This window comes from Macaca mulatta, chromosome X (genome assembly GCF_049350105.2).
Source record: "Macaca mulatta isolate MMU2019108-1 chromosome X, T2T-MMU8v2.0, whole genome shotgun sequence".
Taxonomy (NCBI): domain Eukaryota; kingdom Metazoa; phylum Chordata; class Mammalia; order Primates; family Cercopithecidae; genus Macaca; species Macaca mulatta.
The window spans coordinates 156268720-156289693 of record NC_133426.1 but is presented as its reverse complement, the minus strand read 5'-3'; the positions used below and the strand labels follow the sequence as shown (position 1 = coordinate 156289693).

Here is a 20974-nt window from a genome sequence, read left to right as displayed (position 1 = left end):
CCCCTCTAAAAAAATTACCTGTAGAGGCATTAAATCTTCCAGCCACACACACTTCACTGCGTTTACGCTTTATCCACAGAAGCTCCCGTTTATCTTAGCAGAGATTACTGCCATCCCACCACAGGAACACAGCATGCAGGTAATGCCTGGAAGCTTATTTAGAAGAGTGGCAGGGGCTCATGCACTGATTTGCAGAATAAATATCAGAAAAAATGTGAGAGAGACAATCATTGTGTTCATCCAGAGAACAGACTGTACTAAAGACTCAGATGCAGACTTTTTCTACTCTACCAAAAATGGAATGGCTCCTTAAAATGCCATCCAAACACGTTGTCCTGAAACTCAAGGCTTCCCCACTACTAACAAATTATAAGGAGCTTACCATGAGCTGGCCTTTCCAGGAGCACACTGGTGAGAATTGAGGCTATGGTGTGTCAGATTTGGAAATCCACTCCTGTCAAGCTGGTAGGTAACTAATGCATGTTCTCTCATCCTAAATATCATCTCAAAATAGGACTGCATAGTGGAATATTTCCCTATTGCTTGTTTGCTGCATGGCCCTGGATGGCAGTCTTTGGAATAAAAACATTCACACAAACAAGTAAAAAACCTATGCATTATAACGATGACACACAGCCAAGCAAACGGCACCATGATACGGCTTCCAGAATACCCATCATGCCTACTGAAAAAAATTACACAACGAAAGAGCTCTGAAATATGATTTGCTTCTAGAACATACCACTGCAAATGGGTGGTACCAGCTAAGTGAGAAAAAGAAGTTTTACCACTTTCCAATAAAACATCAAGAATGGGGACTGTAGCATCAGCATGTTGTTGACTAGGTCCAGACTGCTTTAGTCAGATAAAAGCAATTACTTCTCTACTATGACTGATGTAAACTGGTCACTCCACATATCCCTAGCTTCAGTAACAGGCAGAGTCTTGGCCGGACAACTACCGAAACCTAAACCCCACTAAAGCTCTTGCTGTTGTTCAGTGTTCTGTTATCCAACCCTTTCAAAGCATCCCACTGTTTGCTATCAAATATGCACCAATCTCTTGCCAGTCTTCTGTAGAGATTCATTTTATTTTATTTATTTTCTATGCAACAAAAGCCACATTCGAAATCTTCTGTAAAGATTTAGAGGTAGCTATGGTCCACCCATGGCCTACCTACAGTACACCTGTACTGCATGCAGTGAAGGTAAGACTCAAGTCTCAGGTCAGCATTATCAGTAAATTGTAGAGTTAACCACAACTGTAGCAGGCGGGTTGCCTCAGCAACCTGTAACAATACTTTAGCATATGTCTAAGAGTACTTATGAAATAAGCTATAAAAAGTGCCATTATTGGGCTATTTTTCATGTGTGTAACAATTTGTATATAAAAAGACCAAATTTTCAGTGGCCAGCACCAAGTAAGGACTACATACTAGTGGATTAATGATTTCTAGGCATCTTTTATGGCACTTAAGAATACACGTGAGTACAATAAACAAACAGTTTAAGAGAGGATACAGGATGTCTTTTAGTATTTCAATTTTTTTATTATTTGTTAATTTTTGTAATAATCATTTGGAAGGCTAAAACTGAAATTTGTTTCCTGAAAAAATGTTTTTATCACATTGGTTATTATGGAAGAGTTGTTGTGAGTCATGAAACTGCCGTGTTCCATTTTTCTTTTAAAAAAAAAAAGTCCCCAGGGAACTCAGGGAATTAAACTCATAAATTTAATTTCAATATCTGGTAAGCTGTGAGGACAATTATTAAGGCAGTCATTTATGAGTATCTAGAGGAAACCCAAGTGATAAACAGTAGTCAATACAGATTCTTCAAACACAAATCATGCCAAACGAAGCTAATTCCTGTTCATGATAGAATGACAAGCTGAATGGTGAAAGAGGATGGAGCAAAGTTAACATATCTTGGAGAGAGAAGCGTCTGATATAATTTAACCTGACATTCTTATAGGAATGTCAGAGAAAGACCATAAATAGAGCTGGTAAAGAGAAACCTGATGGCATAGCTAGACTGGTTTGGTGTAAGCTCAATGGAACATATTACAGAGTAGGATAAATTTCAGATGCAATACCACCCAGATCATGCATAACCACTCTTAGGTTATATCAACACAGACTGTAATCATAGTCAATGATTATACAAAGTATATGTAGTTACATACACTATTGGGGAGAGAAATGAATAAAATACATTATTGATATATCAGAGATGTTTAAATCAACTTATGTGTCACGTTTTTTAAAGTCAAGTATTTCTCACAGAGAATCTTTACCAAATGAGTACAAATGTAACTAGAAGGAATTTGCCTGTAAAAGGGGCTACTGAGAAAGAACCAAGTGCTATGATGACAGGAAACAGACTCCTTTGTGATTTTGAGGGGTGGGTATTCAAGAGTCCCCTTAATCTACAGAGCAAGTCCACACTCTTAGTCTAGTATTCAAAGCTCTTCATAAACTGGGTCGGACTTACCTCTCCAGTTGTATGCCATACTGCTCTCCACCTTACCAGACTAATTGCCATGCATTTCCTGGGATTGCACACCTGCAGAATGTTTGGTTCTTCAACCTAAACTACCTTTCATCTCAATGTCTTCCTATAATAATCTCATCACCCCTTTAAGACAAAGCTCAAAATCACCTTCTTTCAAACAGCATACTTCCAGATACTCTAATTTGAAATAATTTTTTACTCCTCCAATATTCCCGTAATACCTTGTTTAAACTTCTGTATAGACCTTTATTATTGCCTTCTTTGTATGAGAATTAACAGTGCACATGTCAATTTCCCATTACAGTGTGAACTCCTGGAGAGTGAGAGCCATGCCTTATTCATTCTTTATCTTATTCACAGCAGGCATTCGACAAATACTCATTGAATTGGATTGGATTGGAACTGGAATAAACACACCATCTAGACATTCGTTATTGGGAATGCCCCCACAATTCCAGGGCAACTGCGATTGGTTTGGCCTTTCCCTTTCCAGATTTTCAGGCTTATTTTCTAGTGCTAGAAATAAACTAAAAATAATAAAACTAAAAACATAAAAACAAACCCCTTTGTAACCATTAAATTTCTATCAGACAGTGAATAAAGGACAGTTATCTAACATCTGAAATGCCCTTCCTTTTGGATACTGAGGAACTCAGAAATGTTCAGTTCTGTGATTGGGCCATGATCGCATCCTGATTCTGAATCCCTAAAACACAAAGGCAAGGCAGCTGGAGAGCCAGGATTGGAGTCCACCAGAAGAAGGTAGAGATAGAAACTGTCTCTTAGTTACCAAGGTTTCTTTTAGAAAATCTCATTCACACAAATCTGAATTCAAAGAGGTAACACCCAGGGTGAGCAACATTGATAAGGAAACTACAGAACTCTGACCAGGAAAATAAAACAAAAGACCATTCCCTCTTGTGTCTAGGTGTTTTGGGTCAAAGTAGGGGTTTCAAGTCTGTATCTCTAACTAATTTACAGTATAAAGGTATTACACAAAAATGCACAATAGGTGGAGATTCTGCCTGAGGTCTTCATAATGTCATTACACAGGAAAGACTGTGGGCTTCATACTGTGGGAATCTCTTTTTGGCTTATATTATAAGCAGGAAGTGCTTCTTCCCACCCAAGATCCCTCCCATGGTTTAGCTTGTAAGAAAAAGCAGTTCCAGCATGAGAAAACTCAGCTCCACCTTCTGGTATGGAGTCTGGCATGCAGTGTATGTTCAGGGCGTGGCTATTATTGTGGCTTGCCACTAGAGAATTGCAGGCTCACAGAAAAGCTAGAAATACTAATTTAAGGGAGGCAGTATATATACTGGTTAAATGCATATATTTTAGGGTCAGATAAACCTGGGTTCAAATTCCAGTTCCTCCATGTACCAGCTGTGTGACCTTAGACAATGTCCTAAGGCTTCCTGTGCCTCATCTGTCACTTTGGAGATAATTACTGCACCTCCCTCATGGGTTTGTCATGAGGATTAAAAGAAATTATGTATATAGTAAATGCCTAAATAAGAGTGAGCTAGAATGAAAGCTAGTGAGGTCAAAAGTCACTGACCTCAAGTTCCAAACAAACAAGAACTTTATAGTTGATAAGGCCAGACCAGAAAATATGGACTGAAGTTGTAGGAGAAAACTTATGAAAAGGAGAAAATAAACTATTAGAAAGTATTGGGACAAACTCTAAAGCTTGGTTTGAAACCCACTTTGAGTGTCGCCCAAGGCCAGAGTGGACACATGGTGTTCAGGAAGGAAAACCAATCAAGTTAATTTTCATCTCCATGGAACATTTGCAAGCCGCCAGAATTCTTCAAGTGTCAGAATGCATAACTGGGTAGTGCCCTCGATATAGAGAAAAAGTAAAGGAAACCTGAAGACAGCAAATGAACATGAATTTATACATTCAAAATCAAATTCAGTGCCCTCTACATAAAACTTATCAAAACCTCAGGGTTTTCCCAAAGTTACATTTGAACCATGTAGCCTTTAAGGGAGTCAGCAAGACTGAATGTGCTGAGATGGAAAGGATGGAAAGATACACATGTGACATGGTTTCAATGTGTGTCCTCTCCAAATCTCATGTTCAAATGTGATTCCTAATGTTGGAGGTAGGACCTGGTGAGAGGTGACTGGTCAGCCCCTTTAGCTGCTTAGCATCATCACCTTGGTGATAAGTGAGTTCTCACTTTGAGTGCACATGAGATCTGTTTTTTTTAAGAGTCTGGGACCTCCTCCATCTCTCTCTTGTTCTCTCTCTCACCATATGATGTGCCTGCTCCACCTTAGCTTTCCACCATGATTGTAAGCTTTCTGAGGGCTTCACCAGAAGCAGATGCCAGCACCAAACTTCCTGTACAACCTGTAGAGCCATGAGCCAATTAAACCTCTTTTCTTTACAAATTACCCAGCCTCAGGTATTTCTTTATAGCAAAGCAAATGGCCTTCCATGTTGTAATATGGAAATGGATGTACAAAACTGTGTTTGCCATGCTCCAGTCTATGTTTTCTAAGAAAGCATGTGTGTGTGTGTTATCTATGTACATATATATATGTATGAATGTATACATTACATACACACTTATATACATATAGAAAATTTTTACAAGGATATGTAAGAAATTGTTATTGATGTTATACAAAGGAGTGAAACGAGGGGCTTGATGTGGAAGAGGATCTTCTTTTCATTTTATATCCTTTTGTACTGTGCATTTTTACTGTAAGTATGTACTATTTTTATAATTTAAAAAGGGACAACAACTCAGAAATAACTCTAAAAACTCAGTACATTGTACAGTACTTTGCATGAAGTAGGTCGCAGTAAATACCTGACTGAATGGATGAAAGTCACTCAATCACCGCATCAGTTGGTATATGGGATGGGGGAAAAGCGTATACAAAGAAGAGAAAAGAAATAAAAGGGGAGAATAGCAAGAAGCAACCTGGAGCAGTTTTCATTCCCTCCATAGATTAAAAAAAAAAAAAAAAAAAAAAAAAAAAAAAAAAAAAAAGGAAGGAAAGTCACCAAAGGAAAAAGCTGACAAGTAGCTTCCCCACCCCAGTGGCGCCTGCTGTCAAAAATTGCAATGTGCTTTGCAAATACTGTCAGCAGATCTGTGAGAGCGTGTAAACAGAAGGCTCTTTAAAGAGTTAATCAAAGCTGTGCTGTGCTCCAAACAGGGAAGAAGCAGAGAGGAGGTTAATGTCCTCCTCCTGGCCATGAAAGATGCTTTGCCATGAGGATGCGTCTCAGTGAGGAGCCCAGGGACTACATGGAAAGTGCAGTAAAACACTCCACATCGGCAATAATAGATGCCATTTGTGGAACACTGCTTTCCCAAATATGAGTTTGTAACGAAATGCTTTTCCACAAAGAGCGGTAGAAATTATGGGTACAAAACCCTACTAGGTTATCCAGTGTCTCTTAGATTGGATTTAATTCCATATAAATCCTCATATGGATTTAACACTACACAAATCCTAATGCTTTCAATGATGTATAAGGGGGATTTACACTAATAAATCCTAAACAGAAAACACAGGCACAAAGCAACAATAGTAAATGCAAAGGAAAGCGAGTCACCTTCACTGATTCATCTTGATACACACCAAGGTAATTATGAACTGCCAGCATGTTTTAAAATTTAGGGTTCGTTTTTTTTTTAAGAAATTACAACTTCATTGAAAGTTTAATGGATGAAGCTATCAAAGTCAAGTTAAAACAAAAAAGCACAGATGCCATTTTCATTGATCAATTCAACTTAGTATGCTCATGGGACAGAACCAAATTCCTGAACAAATACAGGAGAGAAAAAAGGAAGCCTGGTCCCACAGCAAGCGCAGTGTACCTTTATTTTAACAAGGGCAAACCTGGCCTTTGGTCAAGGTGGTTAGACTGAGTGCAGTGGCCTTGTTCCCACTAGAGAAGTCCACCAGAGAGCAGATTTACTCATCAATGAAAACTATACAGATCATTTTCAATTTTGTAATTTAGCAGTTAGGGGCCCTTACAAATACGTTGTCTAAGTTATTTCGCTTTATTTTTTAAACCTTTCTATTTTCTCTCCATTCTATCCAGCTATGAAAAATAGGACACTTCCAAACTTTGGAACAATTACTCACCAAATGGCCCATAGAAAAAGCATGACGGGAATCCAGACTTCTCTTCTAGCAAACAACCTTCATCTCTTTCCTTCTCCTTTCTTCTCTACCTTACTTATTGTCAGGAGATGTGAGTGTGAGGCCTGGCTGTGCCACCAACTTGCTGTGTGGCCTATAAAGGTGGCTTCTCTTCTCTCAGGTTCACTCTCCCTATGTGCACAATGAAGAGGTGGACTAAATGAATGCTAACTTTCAATGGCATTGACTCCATTAATATAAAAAGTCCTTCTTGATCCCAGTATTAACCTGACAGAACTGGAGGCCTTTTCTAGTCAGATTCCCGTTCCGTGATGGAGGATACCCAGCTTTTGGTGCTCCCTTCAGGAGAGTAAAGTTTCTCTGACAGGAAGATGAGAGACTTCCACTCAGGCTCTGGATTAGCAACTCAGAAATCTGAGTCAATAGAAATTGTGCCAACCAACCTCTATGGCACAATATATGCTCACTTAGTAGACACAGTAATAATTAATTATTACTCAAATATTACTTAATATTTTATGACTATTTGGGTGAAAGAACTCATAATGACAGCTCACTCAAGGCTCTCCATAATCCTGCAACTGTCTCTGCTCAAAGTCGCATTGCTATCTTCATGATATCTGTTTCAGTCATGGTTATCCAGACAGAACAAATAGGAGATACACACACAAACTCACACACATGCACATGCTCATACATGTGCATACACACACATAAACACACATACACACTGTCCTTAGTTCATTTTGTGCTGTTCTAACAGAATACCATAGACTGGATACTTCATAAACAACAGAAATATGTTTTCCACAGTTCTGGAAGCTAGAAGTCCATGATCACGGTACCAGCTGATTTGGCATTGAGTCAAAGCTGTCTCCACTTCCAAGATGGCTTCTTGAATGCTACATCCTCCAGAGGGAGAAACACGATTCCTCACATGGCAGAAGAGCAAGAGCTGTGAGGGAGAGAGCAAAAGGGGGCTAAACTTGCCCTTTTATAACATACTCACTTCTATTCAACACAAGGACATGTAGCTAGCCAATACACGCAACCCTGCTATGGAGCTGAGGCTCTGGGTCATTTCATTAAACCAGAAGCGCCTTGGCAAGGAGTTGAATACTACTAGACTAAGTACTACTACCACTACCAATGCCACCTTAGATTCACATGCAACTTAGCTTCCAAAATGATCACAAAGGCATTTCTCACCTTTCACCTAATTTTCTCAGGATGGCTCAACAGCATCCCAACAGCATCCCTCTACCTACGGTACCTACGGTACCTACGTAGGTACCTACGTACCTACGGTACCTACGTAGGTACCTACGTACCTACGGTAGGCTACAAAGACACTACGGTACCTACGGTAGGCTACAAAGACACAAAAATTCTGCTTCATCATCCACCTCAGAATATTAACTTGAATTTAGCCTACAAGGTCATCAAAAGCAAAGTTTTACAAGGTTGTTCATTAACTGGTACATAGTGACTGAGAAACAAGACACAGTAGCTTTCATCTCGAGAGACGGGCCCACAAACCTGGCCCAGGCAGGGCAACCTGGTCCAAGGACTGCCCATATAGTCTTTGTAAGTTATAACTAAAACTTGGCTGGGATTAGAATAGACCAGCCTGGGGAAATCTAAAACACAGAGACTAGGCAGGCCCTTGATGGCTTTGAGGTTAGGGTCTCCAAAAAGAGATGAGAAGTAGAGACTAATAAACTGTGTTTTGTAGGCCCAGACATGAGTTACAGGGCAATGTCCCCACAGAGCAGATGAGGGTCTGGTAATAAGCAGCAGGCAGAGGTCTAGGCAAGGCAGGCCAGCAGTCTCACTGAGGATCAACAGTAAGCAACAAAAGGCTATGCTGGCTAGTAGGCTATGAGGCATTGTGGAGTCTTGGACACAAGCCTTAGACAAGTATCTCCATGGACAGGCAGATGAGTGATCCCAGATAATTCTGGCAGTGGACAAGCCCAGACCCCAGGAAGACTGAAAAGGGCAACAGAATTTCAGTCCTTAGTGGAAAAAAACACCAAGTACAAAGCCAAGGTAGGGACCAGGCTCCCTAAAAACAGAAAGTAGGTAGTAGACAGGTAATGAGCTCCTGGATATGGAAGAGAAGGCAAGGTGTGCCAGTCACAGGAAGGTGGCAAGAATCTATTTATTAGGACTAAGGTGAAGAGTCCAAGAACAACTTGCAGCTGTACCGCATCCATGACCTGCTTTTATGACTCTGGATCCTTCAGATCTCTCTTGACTACAAGGTAGGGCCTCAGAGCCTTGCTAGGTAGAGTGGAGTAAGGTGCAGGGCCTCATTCTGGGAGTCACATAGGCCCAGTTGCGGGGAAAGGAGGAGTGAAGGAGCATGAAGTCAACAGGCCCATTATAGGGTTTGTTGAGTGGAGAAAACACTTTCCTATCCAGGGAAAAGCCTATAGGGGGAAACCACAGTTCTCTTTATATGTCACCCACCACTCTGATCCAGGGATCCTGGGATGTGGGTCTCTTTCTTATTTCACAGGATGTCGGTAAGTACCCACCAGAGCCACAGCCGGGAGAATTAGAAACCTAACTATTCCAGAATCCTAGAATTGGAAGGCAGAAGAGCTCAACGCCTGGCATTTAAAAAATGGGGAACCTGAGATCTGCCCAAGATCACCTAATAATTTAATCATAGAGGCTGAGACTTAGGTTTCCTGACTCCTAGCCTGAGGTTCTTTCCACTAAACCCCAAAGATGAATATTCCGACACCCACACAAATCTGAAGATGGCTTTATGACAGCCCCAATTTCCATCTATGCCTTGGACAATCAAGCTGATTTATCTCATTTGCTTTCAAAAAACATATTTATAGATATAGATCAAGTAAGGGAGACTTCAGCAACCACCATATATAATAAATTAACTTTCTGTCTAAAGCCTGACTTACTTTGTCATTTGAGAAATAATGGAAATACCTACAATATGAACCCCTCCACAAAGCGTGATATATTTAGCAACTTTCAGTAGCATGTTAATTTCAAAATTCCAATATTTCCCCGTTGCTATAGCTATGGCATCTGGTTAAATCAGAGTTCAACAGCTGTGGGCAATGCTAATACTGATTCCAGCCAACTTTTTGCTTTGTTTCTAATGCAGGATGAGGAAAATGAGAGCAAAACAGTCACACTGTCTCCCACTCCCTCTGAGGAGCAAAACCCCTTAACTAGTCTGAGTTAGACAACATATTAATTCTCCATCTGGCACCAATACAACTGGAGCCCTAAGTCCCAAAGTATTGAATTGATGATGCAAGTAACTCCAGATCTATAACTGGGAGTTACATGTTCAGGACGTGCTAATATGTGAAAGCTGTGATCTGCTCATCCAGAGAATCTTGCTGCTTAGTATAGCTGCATGCTTTTGTCAATTCCTTTTACAAACATACCATTTGAGGATTCCTGGACAGGAAAAAAATAAGGGCTTTCAAATAGAGTCATCACTTTGGGCTACACAGCTCACAGCCTTCCATTTTTAAACTTCCATTTTGAGCTACTATTATTTGAGGGCTTCTGTTACTCAATTTTCAAGAGAAGTTATCTTAGGCAGGTTTCTTAGGTCTACACACTGGATCCATTAATGGGCTCTAATCTGTCTACACAGCCTTCTATTTCCTTGACTCCAAATAGTGACTTGGTCTCTAAATGTTATTCCAAACATTTATGGGCCATCATAAATACACATGACAGAGATTTCCAAAGTTGTGACAATAAAATCAATACAGTATAAATTATTGCAGATATGTGATGGCATGCTATCTTATAGGATTGGAAAGTAGGGCTGGGACCATTTTTAAAAAGGCATTTAGCAGGTTTTCTATAATCCTTTCTCTCAAATGTTAATTTTGTCTTCAAATTTTCAAAGTTTTGTTGGCACAGATTTTCTAGAAAATGGGGTCTAGAAAATAGCGTCTATACCTGAATTTAAATAGAAAGACCCAAGTCTGACAGAACCAGACTTGGGTCATTCTCAAATAAGGCCAATAGCTCATCTCAATCAGTATAGTTTCTACTTGGGAACCCTCAGCTTAAGAAGGACCTAGACTCATAGGAGATCTGCTACCGAAATGTTTTGGGAGACTACATAAATGGGAAATCTAGACATTGGGATTGTCCTTGTTTTTCAAATTAAAAACATCCACAAAGTGCCTGTAGGGTGAATACCTTTCGTCTGTCTCCAATATCCTGGAATTCTAGCAACAGCTCCCCATTTCCACTTTAATGTGCATTTCCAATGTACACGTGAAGAACCAGGTATATTGCACACATGTCTGGAGGAATTCAACGATTTTGAGTTTCTGTTCAGACTGATGTTGCCATAACATGATTATATGACATCAGGGTTTTATCACACAATAATATGCATTATTGGCTAATATTTTCTTCTTATTCTCAAATGTCTTATCAATATTCCCTTGTGGTATCCATGTTATTAGACACTCATTGTACAAATTCCTCATAGTAATGGGGACTTATCCTCACTGATGCGCACATTAATTCAAAACTCAAAAAGACACAAACTGCTAAGTTTTTGGTGAATAAGGCAGGGATGCTTTGGAGATCAATCCAAGAATCTTAAGAGCATTCTTATGTAACTCTGTAACTTTTGAAATATATTTTGGAGTGAAATATAATTGGTTAACAGTGACTGGAGAGAGATAAAAGGATATCCTTTACTATCTGGCTGTTGCTTGTGTCCCAAGTTAAGAAAACATATACAGAAAAGCACTGAAATGGCAATCAAAAGACATGGATTAATTAGTCTTTGCTCTGCCAATGTAGCTGTGAGACATTGTGTATGTCCCTTGGCCTCTTCAAATCTCAGTCTCCCTATCTATAAAATGATGGAGTTTCATTAGCTGATTGCTAAAGGACTTTCCTATTGCAGAGTCTATGGTTTCCTAACATTTTCATTCTGCAGATCATGGTGAGGGTGATCCCTAGTTTTTTGATGTCTGTGCTCATGGCCTATTATTAGCCTAACTGATTAAAGACATAAGCTTCTGAAACTGTATGACCAGACTTGCCTTTATTATCTCATTCTCAAATACTTCCATATTTGATTCCTTTCCAAGATTATTTTAATTTGTGGTCATCTCATTGAAATTATTTAGGCCAAAAACAAGACACAAGAGAAGGAACTGACACATTTTACTACATAGGTGAGGGTTTTGTGCCCAAAATGATGGATGGGTGGGAAACAATGTCATTTGATGACCACTGAAGGAATTTTAAATGCTTACTCTAGACAGGAGTACTTGAAAACTATTTTTACATATATAAAGAGCTTTCATACTGGCAAAGAATTTAGTGTGGCTGTGTGACCCCAAGAAGTTTAATTTAGGAACAAGCAGTAGAAAATACTAGTTGATAGATTTTGGTATGGCCTAAAGAAAAGCTTTCTAATAGGGCAGCCTGATGAAATAAGCTGCCTTGAGATATAAAGAGCATGCTGTCAGTGGAGGTACTCAAAGCGTAAGCTAGACAACCACTTGGTAGCGATGCAGCCAAAGGTACTTAGCCTACACTACTAGCTCATCTTTGAGGCCCCTTCAAACTCTAGAATTCTATGGGCCAATTTACTCCCTCACTCCCTTTTCTTACTTTCCCAGATAAAAACTGCTCCCTTATCTGTGTGATGCTCTCACATTCTAAATACTTTGACACATTGTATTCTGTGGTGATGTGTTAGGTGACTTGTGCATGCAGCCACGTCTAAAAACACAGAATGCGAATGTGCCCTAAATGAATTCCCAACCTACAGGGTTTAATCTTCAACATGGCATTGCTGAGTTTGTAAACTGTTTAGCTTCTTTAATAATATTTCTTTATGCTTTGGTCACAATTCAATTTTTAGATGCCTAGGATGGAAAGGTTTTGTTATTATGATTTTTTCTTAGAATCTTAAAACATTAGTTGCCACAGCATCCTGAGGAGAAAGATGCTGCTGTGAAGAAAAATGCAAATTGCTTGCTTGTGGAATATAGTGAGTCAGTAGCAGATGAACAGGCATAATTTAATTTTACAGGGCTAGAAAATATGGAATGGAAATAGAAACTAGAAATGCTTTACTCTTCCTAAATGATGATTTCTACTTCTTCCTGTCCCAGATTAAGGTCTTACCAAGTCAGAGTGGCAGTATGAGAGCAGGTGAGCAGTAGAAAATAGTGAAGCCAAGACAGGTTAGCAGACAGGGTTGGCTCCAAATAAATGAGCTATTGCAGGAGCTGAAGATGAGCAAAAGATCACACAAACTCGTGGGCAGAGCCAGATGGGAGGCTTTAAGACCATACAAATATCTACATAGTGCTTATGTTTGCACAGACTCACTACGGAAGGACCTGAAAGAAGGTAGTCGTAGCAGTTGCCTCTGGAGGAGGGAATTAAGGAACATAGGATTAGTTAGGACAGGTGAGGCTTACATTTCACTGAATATACTTCTGTTTTATTTGCATTTTTATCATGTAGGTCTTAACAAAAAAAAAGAACCTATCAAAAGAAGACAAGTTAGCAACTGTGAAGAGTGAAAATGTTGAAGGAACAGCACAAGATGCTCAACAGCCAGAAAATAAGCAAGACTGTCCTGACCTAAGCAAACAAGACAGGACAGAGAACAAAGTAAGGCCCTTGATCTTGACCCTGACCCTGAGAGCAGTGCTGTCCAAATCACAGGTACCTATATTAGTTTGCTTCTCACCTTGCTGTGAATTAGTCCTGAGCAAACCTGATGTAGACACCCACAGATATAAATGAAAATACCTGGCTGGGTAGAAGGTGAGCTAGGAAGGGCAGGGGGCTTTCTTGGTAGAGGAACTGCTTTGATAATCAGGTTTCTTAGCGCACATTAAGCATATGTTCTTGCAAGAGGTTTGATGAAATTTTCTAAAACCTATACACTGATAGGTATTTAAAGAGTGATGGTCACTTATGTCCCAGATGATAACTCTACCTTACCTTGGTGACAGACATAATATTCATATACATTGAATCAGATTCACTTATCACCTTGAAAATGCAAAACGCAAACTTGAACAGGCTTGTGTGCAGGCTTGAACGAGATTTTAAGTCATGAAGTTCAATCTCATCAGATGTTTAAGCCCCCTCTACGGCTTCCCTGCCAGGTAAGTGGTCAGTTCACTACTTGAACTCTTCCAGTGACAAGGAACTCACTACCAAATGAATTAGCCCACTGAAGTCTTGGATAGCATAGTCATTAGAAAGTTATCCCTTGTGTTGACCCAATAATCTGACTTGCAGGCATTTCAATCCATTAGTGCTGATTCTGTTCTCAGGAGATTACCGAATCAGACTGTTCTTTGCCCTACATGTCAACCCTTCAAATCTTTGCAAGTTGCTATAATAGTCCCCAGACTCCTCTCATAATATTAAAGTAAATTATCTCCAGTTATTTCCACTGTTCTTTATACAACCAGGTTACAAAGTCATCCACATCCTGGTAACTTTCTGAAGGGACTCTCGTTTGTCTAGGTGCCTTGTATGACAGGAACACAAGTAAGAAGTAAACAGAACAGGTGTGTGCAGGTATGGACCACTGCTTCTTGTAATCTAGGCAACAGCCTTCAATAAGGTGGTTTGAGGTCACATCAGTCCTTTGGAGCAACAACATCAACCTGTTAGGTACTGTTGGTCTTTCTATCAGTTGAAATCCTGAACGCTTTTTCCTACCTGGTGCTGTTAAAGCAGATCACTCGTGCGTGGTTCATTGGGGTTTGAAATCCATATTTCCCTTTCTTCCTCTTGGGTTTGATTTACTGTTACTTTCTGACAGCCAATGACTGTGTGAGCCAATGCCTTCACTTAACTGCCCAGCTCCCCCATCTGTGAATCTCCTCACAGGCCATCAGTGGTCTCTTCATGTCACTCTTGACAGTGCTGAACAGGTCAGAGGAAGGGATGGTGCACTGAGCAACAGCACCAGCAGCCTCTCTCTGCGGACATTAGTCTAGCCATCAGCATCTGTCACTGTAGGTTCAAAAAGGGCACATTTCTCTACCTTTTCCTTAATAGATGAGAAAGGCCTTTGAATTTTAGAAATCTTCTTTGCAAATACAATGTACTGATATTCTTCTAACTCATATTTACTTTTTACTTTTCTCCAAGGATATAATAATCCTTGCAAAGACTTGCTTATTTCATACTTGTCTGAAGAAAGTAAACAATCTTTTATTGTAAGGTGGAGCCATTTCTTCATACATAAATATTTACTGAGTATCTCCCTATGTACCAGGCACCAGTCTAGGAGTTGAAGATAAACAATGAAGAAAGGCAACATTCCCTGCCCTCCTGGCATGTACACTCTAGCATGGCTCGGGGTCCAGATGAATGTTCTTGATGTACTAAGAATATGCTAATGAGCTAAAGTGTTTCTCTTCAAAGTGCAGTCTAAACAAACACTTCGGTCCCTCCTGAAAGAAGACTTACTGCCTAGGAGGGTTCTGAATCTTGTTCATCTTCAAGGAACTCCACAGGGTTTTGTGGTTCAATTCAGTTCAGTGAGTATCTGGGAGGTGCCTGTGTGTAGCCAGCACAATACTTGATATTGTCAGTGACAACAGGGACCTAGTAAGATGATGGTCTCCATCTTTTCTAATAAGGTGAACCACCCAACTGGGGAGGCAAGCCTGCATTTAGGTTCCCAAACTTAGTTACAGAAATACAAGACGAAGAATAACAGACTTGAGAGTATCTTACTTCAAAAAGAGCTCACTGAGAGACTTTGAAGAATTCCCTCCCCTGCTCTGAGACCCATTTCCCTCCCAAACAAAATGAAGGGATTACACTGGCAGTGGTTCTCAGTGGGGATGGTACTACTCCCTTAGGAGGAATGAGGAAATATATGGGGTGGGGATTTTGTTGGTCATCAGAATGGCTGAGGGGTGCTACTGGAGTCTAGTTGGTGGGAACAAAGTGTATTACACGTCTTGCATTGCACAGGAGAAACAGTCCCCTGCAAGGAAGCATGGTCCCACCTAAAATTCCAATAGTGCCTGATATGGTTTGGCTCTGTGCTCCCACCCAAATCTCATGTTGAATTGTAATCCCCAGTGTTACAGGAAGGGCCTGGTGGGAGGTGACTGGATCATGGGGGGTAGTTTGTAACGGGTTAGCAACATCCTCCTAGCACTGTTTGTTTAAATGTGTGTTGCACCTCGTCCAACTCCTGCTGGCCATGTGAAGATGTGCTTGCTTCTCCTTCACCTTCTGCCATGATTGTAAGTTTTATGAGGCCTCCCTAGAAGCAGAAGCCTGTACAGCCCACAGAACTGTGAACCGATTAAACATTTCTTTATAAATCACACAATCTCAGGTATGTCTTTATAGCAGTGTGAGAACGAACTAATACAGTGCCCCTACTGAGTTGCATTAGTAGATCATCCCTCTAAGGACCCTTCTATCATTTTAACTTTGTGACTTTGTGACTTTAGCTGATCACAAGACCTGACAGAGCTGTCAAACTACCAATACAATCTTGGACTACTTTGTTAACCAGAGACCCATGTTTCTTTTGGGACTACCAGCATCATGATTACCTGTGATGTCTGTTAAAATACAGAGTTCCAGGCCCTACGTATTGAAACAGGATCTCTGTAGGTAAGGCCCAGGATTGTGGATTCCAGTGCCCATTAAAGTTTGAGGGTTTACATAAAGAGAAAGCTGGTCCTGCCCTTCTTGACACTGATGAGAACAGTGCTGGATTCCAACTTCACTACCCCTATGACCCTGTAAATAAAATGTGCCCAAAACCCTCCAAAATATCCTGAAGCTTACATCCTGTTGTCCGTCTCTCCTAAACTCTCCTCATCAGGGTTCTTTAACACTCCATTTTGCTGTTTTTCCTCCTGTTTCTCTCACTTCTCCTCAGTTTTCTTCATTGACTTCTCTTTTCATCCTATGCCCTAAAATAGCAGTTCTCAGGTTGTGTTCAGGCCCTGAGCTATTCAATCATAACCCTTGCTATTGAAGAGCTTAGTGTTATCCTGAATGATTTATGACTAGTATACTTTAATCATACATGAAATTCAGAGAGAAAAATATAATTATACAAAATTTACAGACAATAAATGCTTAAAATGCTATGGGAGGTCAAAATAAGAGATATTGTCATGTCACATGCCACCCAAATATACTACTGTATCCTCTTAGAAGAAAGAACCAGGAGTAAAGGTGGCAGATGAAGGTAGGATCCAGCGGAGTATGTGGGAAAGTGCCTTTATAACACTGTCCAGGACAGCAAAGTTATGACTTCTGCTAAAAGTCTTCTCTCTGAAATATTGCCAAACTCTTTTGCATTTTCCTTCTATCCTGGCACTGAGCCACAGTTGGAAGGAAAGGGTAGAACTGCAGCTATAGTGAAGTCATTGCGCCAGAAGTCATGGGACCCGTATTCTCCAAGTGAGTGAGCCAGGTAACCATGTCATTGGAGTCCAGAAGCTCTGATAATGGTGTGGTTAAGGCCAGCCCTGGAAGCAAGCCACTATCCCCATCTAGGAAAAGTACCCTAAAGTAAATAATATACTGGAGAGAAAGTAATCAACAATGTCTTCTTTGAATACAAAAGTCAATACATTGAGATGGGATATGGGAGGGAACTACCACTTTCTCAGCAATTACATGGTAGGTACTACACTTAAAATAACTCTATGATGTCATGATTTTTATCCCCATTTTTGCAGATGAGAAAATTAGGCTCAGAATGATAAAGCTGTCAAATAGAGAAGTCCTTTCAAAATCAATTATGTCTAGTTCCAAGGGCTATACTTTTTTGTCGCTGTTCTAAAAACTTGGGATTACTGGGCATGGTGGCTCATATCTGTAATCCCAGCACTTTGAGCGGCCGAGGAAGGAGGACTGCTTGAGCCCAGCAGTTTGAGAACAGCCTGAGCAACATACTGAGATCCTGTGTTAACAAAAAATAAGAAAGTTAGCCAGGCATGGTAGTACATGACTCCAGTCCCAATTACTTGGGTGGCTGAGGTGGGGGGATTGTTTGAACCCAGGAGATGAGGCTGCAGTGAGCTGTGATGGCACCACTGTACTCCAGCCTGGATAACAGAGACCTTGTCTAAAAAAACAAAACAAAACAAGACAAAACACTAACCAACAACCTTGGGATCTGGAAATCATATTAGGGAAAAGCCGATATTGGAAGGCAAGTGAACCAGGAAGGATCAAGGTAGCTGCCAGCTAGGTTCCCCAGAACATGGTAGAGGGCAATGTGTGTCTGCTCAGGACAGGCACAGGTCAGAAGAGCCCTAGTCAAGTACTGCCATAAATTATTCCAAAGGATAGGATATGACAGGCAGCAGGAAACAAAGGTTCATCTATCGACAGGGTCATGATAGCTAAAGTCAAAGGTTAACAAAGAAGAAGGTCAAACCTTGATATGTGAGGTACCACCACGGCCCCCCAGATATCAGACTGACCAAGGGATGAGAGGAGGCTGGCATAACCTGGCTGGCAGCAAAAAGGATCGACTGGATCCAGATGAAGGCCCCGTCCTCACTGTTTCTTTTATTTTTTATTTTAATTTTTAAGTTCCAGGGTACATGTGCAGGATGTACAGGTTTGTTACACAAGTAAAAGTGTGCTATGGTGGTTTGCTGCACTTATCAACCCATCACCTAGGTATTAAGCCCTGCATGCATCAGCTATTTTTCCTAATGCTCTTCGTCCCTCCACCCCAATCCACTGTTTCTTAATGGAAAGCATCATGGCCCAGCCTGGTAAAATCTTAGGAGGGCTCTAATAAAAAGATAAATGACATTCTACTGACATAACTTTATCCACATGTTCAATAAATATACCACCAAAATTCATTCATGCACATAAAAAACATTTACTGATATGGTATTATATGCCAGGCACCATGACAACAACAGAAAAGATGGCACAGTCCCTATCACTACCCATGTGACTCTGAGTCAGGCATTTTTAGGAACATTCAATACATTTGTATCCACTCATTTGATATCTGCCTTCACCACCAGACTGGGAGATTTACTTGTGCAGGGAGCAACTGTATCACTCTGAATCACCCCAGTATCTGTAGCTCTCTCAGCAAGTCAACCTGGTCAATAGCTGACACTCCCATTGCAAATATGTCTGCTGGATTAACAGTACATTTTTTGGGTGGTGCTGGGGAGTCCACAGGAAGGCATCTAAATTAAATTGGGATGAGGGTGGTCAAACATTTTTTTTCCAGAAAGAAGGGGCTCCTCATACTGAATTCAAAAGAATGAGTAGTGTTAGCAAGAGGAAGAAGAGGGGGAAAAGTTTCAGCAGATGGAACAACAATGCCAATTGCCAGTTCTGACTGAACTAGCCTAAATAAGTACTAATCACTTAGCAACCCTGAATTCATTCAAACAATTAGATTTTAACCAATCAGAATGAAAGCAGCAGCTGTGTGTAGAGACAAGACTATGCACCATGCCCTGTGCATGTGTGTTTGCCAGCAGAGTTGGTTGTTGTTCTAGTATGGTATGTAATGATGAGCAGGAGGTGGGGGGCATCACAGGAATCATCCAAGAGAGCACAAGGTAGCAACCTCAAACTCTCAGCAGCTTAGTCCTCAAACAGTATTCACTATACTACCCAATAGGCTTTCTAGTCACTTCTTCAAGGTAGCTTCTGCCCCTGGACTATTTGCTGACCAGTCTGCTTCTTGTTCCACTGTCATATAATCTCATCAAGCAGCTCTGGCTGTCTGTGACATGTTAAAGTTGTCCATCAAGTCTTTGCTATTTCTTTCATTGAGAGGCAGAATCTAATTACCTTCCCTTTGAATCTGGGTTGGTCCTCAGTGACTTGCTTGACCAAGAGAATGCAGTGGAAGTGATATTTTGGGACTCCAGAGGCTGAGTCATAAAAGGTTGTGCATTTTCCACTTGGATCGCTGGAACACTATCCCTGGGGCCCTAAGATGACACGTAAGAAGTCCAACCACCCTGAGGTTACCATGCTGGTGAGGTCATGTGTAGGTTCTCTGGTTGATGGGGTTAGCTGAGCCTAGCCTTCCTGCCATCCTTGCCAAAGCACCAGACAAACATGTGAGTGAAACTGGAGAGTGGGATGCAGAGAGGCGGTTACCATACCAGTGCATTTATCATCTGAATGCCACTGAGTAATCCATGTTGATCAAAAGAATCACCAAGATGAGCCCTGCCTGAATTTCTGAATTGTGAGCTATAGTAAAATGGTTTTTACAGTAAAATCATTTTTACATTAAGCAACTAAGTTTTGAGGGTGGTTTATCACACAGCAATAAGCAAGAAGAACACTGTCTTAGTCACCATTATATCAATGGTGCTGGTATTGTGCTTGGCATGTAGTCTGCTTGCAGCATAAATTCACTGACTGAAGGAATGAGTACTAGAGAGAAGGATATGAAAAAGGGATATCAGGGAAAGATAAAGATGACTTCCAAGTGGCAGTTGCTATGTGTTGATACAACTTCATATACAATGAGTAGAGTTTTTTAAATAACATGGTACCTACTCTGGGAAACTAACCAGAGTAGACATTTACATTGTCCTGGAAGGGGTAAAAAAGAAACAACTGAATCTTTGTGCTATGTTGCCTACCATAAAGTACAGCTGCCCAATGGCTGTCCCTTTGTCCCAGATCTCAGGATATTCCAGCTGTCATGATCTAGACCCAGTTCAGCTACAATTAATATGCTTTTCCTTCTCTTCACTGTAAGATCTCTGCACTTTCCTGGAAGTGATTAATTCCCAAAAAAAGGCCGGCAAGAAACTATGAACAAGAAAATAATTACAATGAATCTTTTCATCTTATTGATAACAATTTTATAAATTAGTTTCCACGGAATAAAGATTATTCTTGCTTTAAAAAAGAAAATAATTACCAAAATGAATGGGCTTTCAAGTTTGGATTCAGAACCAGACCCACTTTCTAAAGTATACATACAGACTGTGCCTCCTGATGGAAACACAGAGACTTTGATTCTAAATGTAACTATGTTTTACTTGCCTCACCTTTAATTGTATGAAGTTCAGACCTAAATTCAATCAGTAGCCTATTGTTTGTTGCTTCCTGGGAAGCAAGTAGCAGCTGAAAGGAGAGCTGGGGAAGAATTGGGTGGGGTTGGAAATCTGAATCTTGGCACGACTCTTACGAATTTTCTTTTCCACTTTACTCACCTCCTTCTGGCTCTGATGTTATCAGTAATTTCCCAAGACAGAGAAAACCCAGACTTCCTCAAAGAGTTCAACTACCTGCCTCAGCAAAATCCAAAA

At 40.5% G+C, this 20974-nt stretch overlaps 1 protein-coding gene across 10 annotated transcripts in view; it reads right to left on the bottom strand.

Annotated features, from left to right (window-relative positions):
- LOC701020 (uncharacterized) overlaps positions 1-20974 on the bottom strand; it is an 87110-nt gene that overhangs the window by 12203 nt on the left and 53933 nt on the right. For 3 of the 10 annotated variants that reach the window (XR_013412634.1, XM_077988057.1, XM_077988058.1), the window contains 3 exons: positions 7499-7608; positions 6636-6824; positions 19-153 (listed from right to left, as the gene is read on the bottom strand). The exons of 2 other annotated variants lie outside the window; for them this stretch is intronic. The gene's annotated coding sequence lies outside the window, so the exon portion shown is untranslated. Of the gene's footprint in view, positions 1-18; positions 185-6635; positions 6825-7498; positions 7609-20974 lie in introns of all 10 variants that reach the window. 5 more of the 10 variants (XR_013412635.1, XR_013412637.1, XR_013412636.1 and 2 more) reach the window with 3 other exon arrangements.